The sequence below is a fragment of the Enhydra lutris genome, unplaced genomic scaffold (assembly GCF_002288905.1).
Source record: "Enhydra lutris kenyoni isolate GAN:26980312 unplaced genomic scaffold, ASM228890v2 scaffoldscaffold2, whole genome shotgun sequence".
NCBI classification, from domain to species: Eukaryota; Metazoa; Chordata; class Mammalia; order Carnivora; family Mustelidae; genus Enhydra; species Enhydra lutris.
In genome coordinates, this window is record NW_019154086.1 from 80,902,898 (window position 1) to 80,911,176 (window position 8,279).

Consider the following 8,279-nt stretch of genomic DNA (forward strand, 5'->3'; position numbering starts at 1 on the left):
CGGTGACACAGATGACAAGACATCTGATGTCATCAGATGTCTCGCTTTCTTCTGGAACTTGCATTCCAGGTTATAATCACGCTGTGGCACCTCTCAGCTTACAAAACAAGCAAAACAATTAACCAACAAGCCAAAAGATAAACATAAGCTCAAACACTGCATAATTGGTTCATCTCTCTGTAGTGCAATTTCTATGTTCTTTTCAGAACAAAACTTTAGAATATATATATATATTTTTCAGCATTTCATCTTCATTTTTAAAAAAGATTTTATTTATTTATTTGACAGAGGGAGAGAGACCACAAGTAGGCAGAGCAGCAGGCAGAGAGAGAGGGAGAAGCAGGCTCCCTGCTCTGCAGAGAGCCCAATGTGGGGCTTGATTCCAGGACTCTGGGATCATGACCTGAGCTGAAGGCAGAAGCTTTAACCCACTGAACCACCCAGGCACCCTCATTTTCTTTTCTCTCTCTCTCTCTCTCTTTTTTTTTTTTTTTGAGTTTTTATATTTGAGTCTATTCTTCATCTAACTTTTGAAACACTACTACAGTTGAATATTTAAAACAATAGCAAGTAGTGAGCTATGATTCAAGTCCTTCACTCATTCACTACTGCACATAAAATGCCAACAGTGTTATTCACTGGCCCCATTAAGAGGTCTGACACTGGACACCACCCCTGGGATGATGTTCATCATCCTCACGTGCTTCCCCATTGTAATGGCGCCGTCTTTCCTGATTTGGATCAAAGTCCACCAGTTCTTCCTGGTCCATTTCATCAGTCTCTTCTACTTCCTTCCTCTCAGGTAGGAGTTTTTCCAACAAAGAGAGTTTTTCAGGAGAGAGAAAGCCATTCTCAGGAAAGTTTACCTTAAATTCGATGATGAGGTGACCCTTATCATATGGTCTACAATAAATTGGCATTTAGCACACACTTGATATCTCCATGCTTGACAATTTGACCTGGATGAGAGGTGATGACAATGGTTTGGTTGTCAAGAGTAGATATTGGCTTTTGAAAACCGCACAGCACTTCAACCAGCTGTATGTCCATACACATGAAAAGGTCTTCTCCTCGAGGAGTAAAAACAGCATTGTCCTTCTGATCTAAACAATGATAATATCTCCTGGTTCCAGTTCTGGTTCCTGGTCTCCCTCACCATGGGATGTTATCTTCTGGCCATCTTTCATGCCTTTGTCAATATGAACTTCTAGAATCTTCTCTTGAACCATCTTCCTTCCATTGCAGCTTTGATATCTATCTTTAGGATCTGTTCCCCATGGCCCTGGCACTCCATGCACACAGAATGAATTTGCTGAACCATTCCAGGTCCTATCTGATGAATTTTTATTTGCATTCCAGTACCTTGGCAATTGGGACAACATTCAACTGCTCCTTTCTTACCACCTCGACCTTCACATTTATTGCAAATCACATTCTTTTGCAGAACTAGTTTTCTTGTTGCACCATTATATAAATCTTCTAAGGTTGCTGAGAGCTGATGCACAACATTTTTACCTCTCCTTTCTCTCTGCATTCTTCCTCCTCCTACAAAAAACATATCAAAGATGTACATGGGGGAGCCAAAACCACGACTGGCTCCTCCTTCTTTAATTGCCTGTTCGCCTCATTTGTCATTTAATTCCCTTTTCTTTGCATCAGAGAGTACTTTGTAAGCTTGAGAAATCTGTTTAAACTTCTCTCCTTCATTTGGATTCTTATCAGGGTGGTACTTCAAGGCCAGTTTCCTGTGGGCCTTTTTCAATTCTTCTTGGGTGGCATTGGGTTTGACCCCAAAACATCATAGTAAGTGGTTTCTTTCACCATTTTCTATAGCCAGTGAGAGGGCCGAAGCTGGTGTGGGGGAGCGCGAAGCTGGGCAGAGCTTGGGCAGCACCGCGTTTCACCGAGCATTTTGGAAAGTTCCCAAAATGTTCATTTCTTGATAGTGGTGAGAGTTTCTTGGATATATTCTAAACACATCAAATTATTCACCTTAACTATTTTATCTCAATTGGGTCTCAATAAAACTATAAAAAACTAATGCAGATTTTGTGTTCTGTCCTATGTTAAACCTCTGTTCTGATATATAATGTTTTAAATTATGTAGTTAAATTATTTACTTATACTCCAAACAGATATTCTTCATATTAATTCGGGGAAGAAAATTGTATTCCCTTTATACCTCTGGGTTTATTATAAACACATTTCATGTTCAAGGAACTAAATATCAGATGGCACAAAAATGAGCAAAATAAAGAATATTTTATATCTTAACCCCCTTCCCACTCCTACTGCTCACAAGTAAATGATTTTAGAATTTCTCTTTTTAATTATTAGGATGGATTTTCCCATTACTTTTAGTAATATTATATTATTCTATATTCCATGTTATAAATGATATGATTATAGTATATAGTTATAATAGTATATTCTATTTTGTTATTTTGTATTATATTATACATTATATATAACCATATAGTTGCATAACATTATAATTATATAATATATATTAAATAACATTATAATACCTCTAATTTTATATTGAACTTCCTTAAGCCTCCTTATTTTCTCCTCCCCTGGTATGTTGAGAAATTTCTTCACGTGCGTAACAAACCACCCCAATGGTGCTTTGTTACCAATATCTATAATGATATGTGTGTATAACAAAATCATTAAAAGTCTTATTTATAATTGGAATCATTGAATAAAAAAAGAAAAACAAATAAGCTTAAAAAAGGAACTAAACCATTGTCTAGAATGTCCTCAGAACATTCCATACCTTAGTAGCTATGCTTCCTTTGCACCTGGCTGACATGACAACAGTGGGTCAGTATACACAGCAGTTGCACTAGCAGCAGTCCAAATTTTCCCCTAAAGCTTGCCCAGGATAAAGCAAGAGAACAAGAGGAGAGCATATACTCTGCCAAAGTAAGTGTATTTATATACTGCATGGAATTATTAACAGCCTGAACCTTTTCCCTCACTTTTGGTAGTTGCAGATTGATGTGGTAACTGCCATTGAGCAAATGCAGAATGCATGTTGAATGCTATAGGACTTTGCTATCAATATTTGTAATGGTTAGTTTTTCCCATGTAGCCAATTATCCCCCAAACTCAGTTGGCTTAAAACAACAATCATTTATTCAGCTCATGCTTTTGTAGAGCACAGATTTTCTGGGATGGACTGGGCCTAGCTGACACTAGGCTTGGATGGCCGCACTCTAGAGCCTTGCAGTCAGGGTGCTTGTCAGCTGGGTCAGTGGCAAGGACTGGGAGCACCTGTCCCTCATCAAACACCAGGCTATCCTAGTTCCTTCACATGGCAGCAGGTTTTCAAGAGCAATTAAAAAGAAATAAGCTAAATATGCAAGCATTTTCATGTGTCTCTTTTGCATTTGCAACTGTGCTTTTGACCAAAATGCATTACGAAGTTAAGACCAGAGTCAGTGTGAGAGATTATGGTTCATGTATGTAGACATAGGGAGATGTGAACAAGTTGCAGGCCTTTCATTCAACAATACAGATGCATAGTCATACAAAAGCATCTCACCTTTCCCATTACACCTTGAATGTTTTTGTTAGTGATGTCATTATTTTTCATTCATTTTAAATTACATTTATGACTATTATAATGTACCTACTAAACCTCTGATTCTTGTTTGATAAACATTAGACATTACTGTTTGCCTTTGGTTATGTATATATGAGTAAGTGTAGGCCGGGTTCCTGCAGTAATCATGAACATAAAAAACTGGTAATTAAAAAAAAGGTTTGTCTTTTATTTATTTATAGCATGAGTTGGCACATGGGGAGTGTATGAGAAGGGCACACATAGGGCTCTTCTCATGATAGTGTGGGGACAAGAGAATGCAATTTTACCATGTGCCCAGAAGGGGTACAAATACTGAAAGGTTAGTTCTCCAGGATTTGTTTTCCTTGACTCAAACTGTTATAATTAGTTAATTATTTTATATTAAGTATTTTGCAGTATATTATCATTAAGTTGTTTATAAATGTATTTGCTCCTTCAATGAGTGGCAAGCTTTTTATCATATTGTCTTATTTGTTTCAACCTTTCACTTGGACCCATTGCTTCACTGATAAAAATCATTTATTTATCTAGTCAATCTTTATAGCTAATAAACATTCCCATGTACCCAATCTTCAAATGTTCACTTAGTTAACAATTATGCGTGTATATGTACAGAGACTATCAGATAATCTTGCCCTGTCAGGGAGATCTAGTCACCTATAAAATATCTTTGAGTGGACAAACGCTTTTTTTTTTTTAATATTTTATTTGAGAGAGAGCAGAGCGGGAGAGAGAGCATACAACTTGGGGGAGGAGGGCAGAGGCAGAGGGCAAGGGAGGAGCAGACTCCTGAGCTGGGAGACCAACAAGGGGGCTCAATCCCAGGACTCAGACATTGCGACCTGAGCCTAAGGCAGATGCTCAACCGACTGAACCACCCAGGGGCCCCCAGAGGGGACAAATTCTTGATTTGGGGAATTTTCTTCCTCCAAGTGAACTGATAAGAGAAATTTAGAACGTCTGATAATCTAAGCCAGCTGTCTTCTAACTTTCCATAGTTTCCTCTGAAATTCTTCTTACTATACATTCCATGGCTTCTTCCTTACCTCCTTTAGATATCTGTCATGTTAAGGAAAGATTGGACTAGATAATTTGGGATAATTTAATTCATTTTTAATAATGCCACTTGTGTAGTTAATAAAGAAAGAAACTTCTGATATTCAAACAGCATTCCAAGATTGAAAGCAGTCTTTCTTAGTCAAGGTAAAAGCATTTTGGGTTTATGTCTTTCAGTTTCTCATGTTACTGAAGACTTACATCTAAATTTTTTTTAATAAAGATCTTATTTATTTATTTGACAGACAGAGATCACAAGTAGACAGAGAGGCAGGCAGAGAGAGAGGAAGAGAAGCAGGTTCCACGCTGAGCAGAGAGCCCGATGCGGGGCTCGATCCCAGGACTCTGGGATTATGACCTGAGCCAAAGGCAGAGGCTTAACCCACTGAGCCACCCAGGTGCCTCTAAATTTTTTTTTTTTTTTTAATGAAACGTGCTACCAACCAACCCTGATCACAGCAGGGATGCTCCATAGCCAACCTAGATGTACATGTTAGTATCGTACTTTTACCTTTATTTTTAAGAATATGTGAGCATTTGGGCCACCTGGGTGGCTCAGTCAGTTAAGTGTCTGCCTTTGGCTTAGATCATGATCTCGGGGTACTGGGATTGAGCCCTGCACAGGGCTCCTTGCTCTGTGGGGAGCCTGCTCTTCCCCCTGCCTGCAGCAACCCTGTTGTGCTCTCTCTCTCTGACAAATAAATAAATGAAATCTTAAAAAAAAAAAGTATATGAGCATTTAGGGGACATGTAAAGGTTTTGTATTTGCCCCATCATAACTGAGTAGAAATCTAGCTGCTAGTGTGTACCTACTGCATCTAGAGTACCTAAAAACAGTTTATTTTGAGAAGTAAAATTTATAGTTGTAAATAATCTTTCTTACCTGTGTTTACTTATTTAGTTGGAGATAATTAAGATGTTGTACCTTGATAATTTATTTAAAAGTGCAATTTAGAAGTGTTTTAATAGTTCCGCCTTCCTCAGAAAACTTGTTTCTTGCCAAATTCTATTATATTTTATTCAACCAATGTCCTGGGTATTACCGAATTTTATTAAATAGGCCATCTTTTCTTGGTAAATTTTAGTGAAGTGTAACATCTTCCGACAAAAGGTAAACAAATCCTAAGTTTGGAGCCTTGTGAATTTTCACACTGTGAAACACAGCTCCATAATTAGGACAAACTCCCAAAATACTACTCCCTGTACCCAGAAGTCCCCCTTGCCCTCTTCTAGTTAATACCTCTCAAGGAACACCATATTGGCATCTACCATCATATTAATAAAACAGTAAAATATTAAATTTGGCAGATAAGTTCAGGAATATCTTGGAAAGAGGTTCATTTAATATAAACAAATGATGGTATGGATAACTAGATAAAAAGGATGTGAAAAGGAAGCTGACATAAAGGGCAAGTTGAACTTGAAGAGAACAAAAAACATTATTTCTATTTATTCTCACTGGGAGGTATATGATGTCAAATGACCAAATTACTTTTGAAAAAGTGGTCCATAGGTTAGGTTATAATAAATGCAGTCTCATTTTTACAATGCCATCTATTTCCTCAGGGTAGTGAAAAACAAGGACAATTTTTAGTAAAAATAATAATGCTTTAGGAACAAATCCTTCCTATTCAAGCTGTTAGGGGATACAGATGGCATGGTACGGATAAACACAATTTTAACCTCGCACTTTTCAAGGTTTTATCAGCTATTATACTCAGCTGTGCTTTGGGGGAGTTCATTCTCTGGGAGCATAATAGCAAAGATTTGCCTCCCTAATATTCTGGTCCGCCTAATAGAGAAATTAGAGCCACCATTAGTCTGGAAAGAGCTTTGCAGAGTGAGTCATTTAATGTCTAAAAGCTGTAAAGCCTTTTGCCCAGATGGATGATGGGTATACATGTTGGCTAGCTTTCCAAAGTATGGATGATTAAGCTGAAACCTTTACTGAGTGCTTTTCTTTCTATTTTAAATCTCAGCAGGAAGGTCATGCTCATGGATGAGAGTGTCTAAGCTTAGTGATTCAGGCTATGTATGGAGAATGAGCAGGCACAGGGCAAGATTCTCTGTGATGCTCATTCCGTGTCTAAATGGATCTGTGCAGTATTGGGCTTCTTTCGTGAAAATACCTCCAATTACTTGAAGATATTTTAGCAAAATGTGTTCATTGTAATGCTCAGATATGCACCTCTGCTACTGTTTCTGCTGCTGGGTACCATTTGGGCATCCCTTCTTGGGTTGGGACTGTGTCTGCTGCTTCTGGACTGAGTAAGACTCTCTAACTTTGGAAATCACAGAGACAGGACTCTCAAAGTGACCTGCCCGTGCTGGAATACCAGCTGTTCAGTTTGAAAACTTGGGACGGGCTGCTGCCTTATTCCTTTTACACTCAGCATTTATCTTCTCACCCTTGAATTCCCTATGCTAATGCCTTTTTTATTATTTTGTACTTTTGTGCTCTTCTACTATTAAGATTTTCCTTGACACCTGGGGCTTATTCTCAAGGTTTTTGGTTGAATATAAAAGACAATGTGTAAAATGACTTATTGTGGGTGTTAAAAATTATTTTTTCTTCATTGTATTTCTTTTCCAATACACAGGTATTTATTGGTTATCCTCTGGATCTATAGGATGCATTTTTTTTTTTTTTTCATCTGTAAAGGCAGAGATTCTAAGTACTTAGCAATTACTGACATGAATAAACACTGGCAAATCTCCCTGGGGCAGACAGGAAGCATTCACATGATAACATAGGTTGGTGCTGCCTAAGAATAAAACAAAAAGGTAAGACAATTCAGGGGGCGCCTGGGTGGCTCAATGGGTTAAGCCTCTGCCTTCGGCTCGGGTCATGATCTCAGGGTCCTGGAATCGAGCCCCGCGTCGGGCTCTCTGCTCAGTGGAGAGCCTGCTTCCCCCTCTCTCTCCGCCTGCCTCTCTGCCTCCTTGTGATCTCTGTCTGTCAAATAAATAAATAAAATCTTTAAAAAAAAAAAAAAGACAATTCAGAAATTCTTGTGTCAACGCAGGATTTAACATGAAACTTCGTGATCTGTTTATTTCTAATATTTTGTTTCTAGAATTATTCCTGTGACTCATCAAGTCAGAAGGGATACTATTCAAAATCAGCGTAATTATATCCCAACATTTTATGTGTAAAGCTTTGATCAAATGTGTATCTGGACACATTTTTCTCCAGTAACCTTGTTCTCCAAAAGATGTTCTCCCTTGATTTTCCAATTACAGACACATGATTATCCATGTCTCAGATGCCCTATTGCATCATAGGAAGCCTTATAGGATGGTGGCTAGGAGTAGATAATCCCAAGTTGCATTGTCTGAATTTGAATCCCAATGCTAATATTTACTAGGTTATGCCTCAGATATTAATAGCCTTATTGATTTAAGATCCTTATCTTTATCTATAAATCAATAGTAATGGCAATAATATTAAGTGATAGGAATATTATGGAAATTAAGTAAAATAATTATTGCATCTATTTTGTTTAGAAAGCTGCTTGACATGTATTAAGCCTTAGAAAGGTATTTTTTAGGTATGCTTCCAAACACTGTGCAGGGCTTCATGGTTTTATTGGTCTCTTTCTGATCTGGGACTGGATCCTAATTTTTTTTT

The 8,279-nt window shown here is 37.8% G+C and overlaps 1 pseudogene; it reads right to left on the reverse strand.

Annotated features, from left to right (window-relative positions):
• Positions 1-647: 647 nt before the first annotated feature.
• On the reverse strand, positions 648-1,824 carry LOC111152005 (annotated as a pseudogene).
• Positions 1,825-8,279: the final 6,455 nt, after the last annotated feature.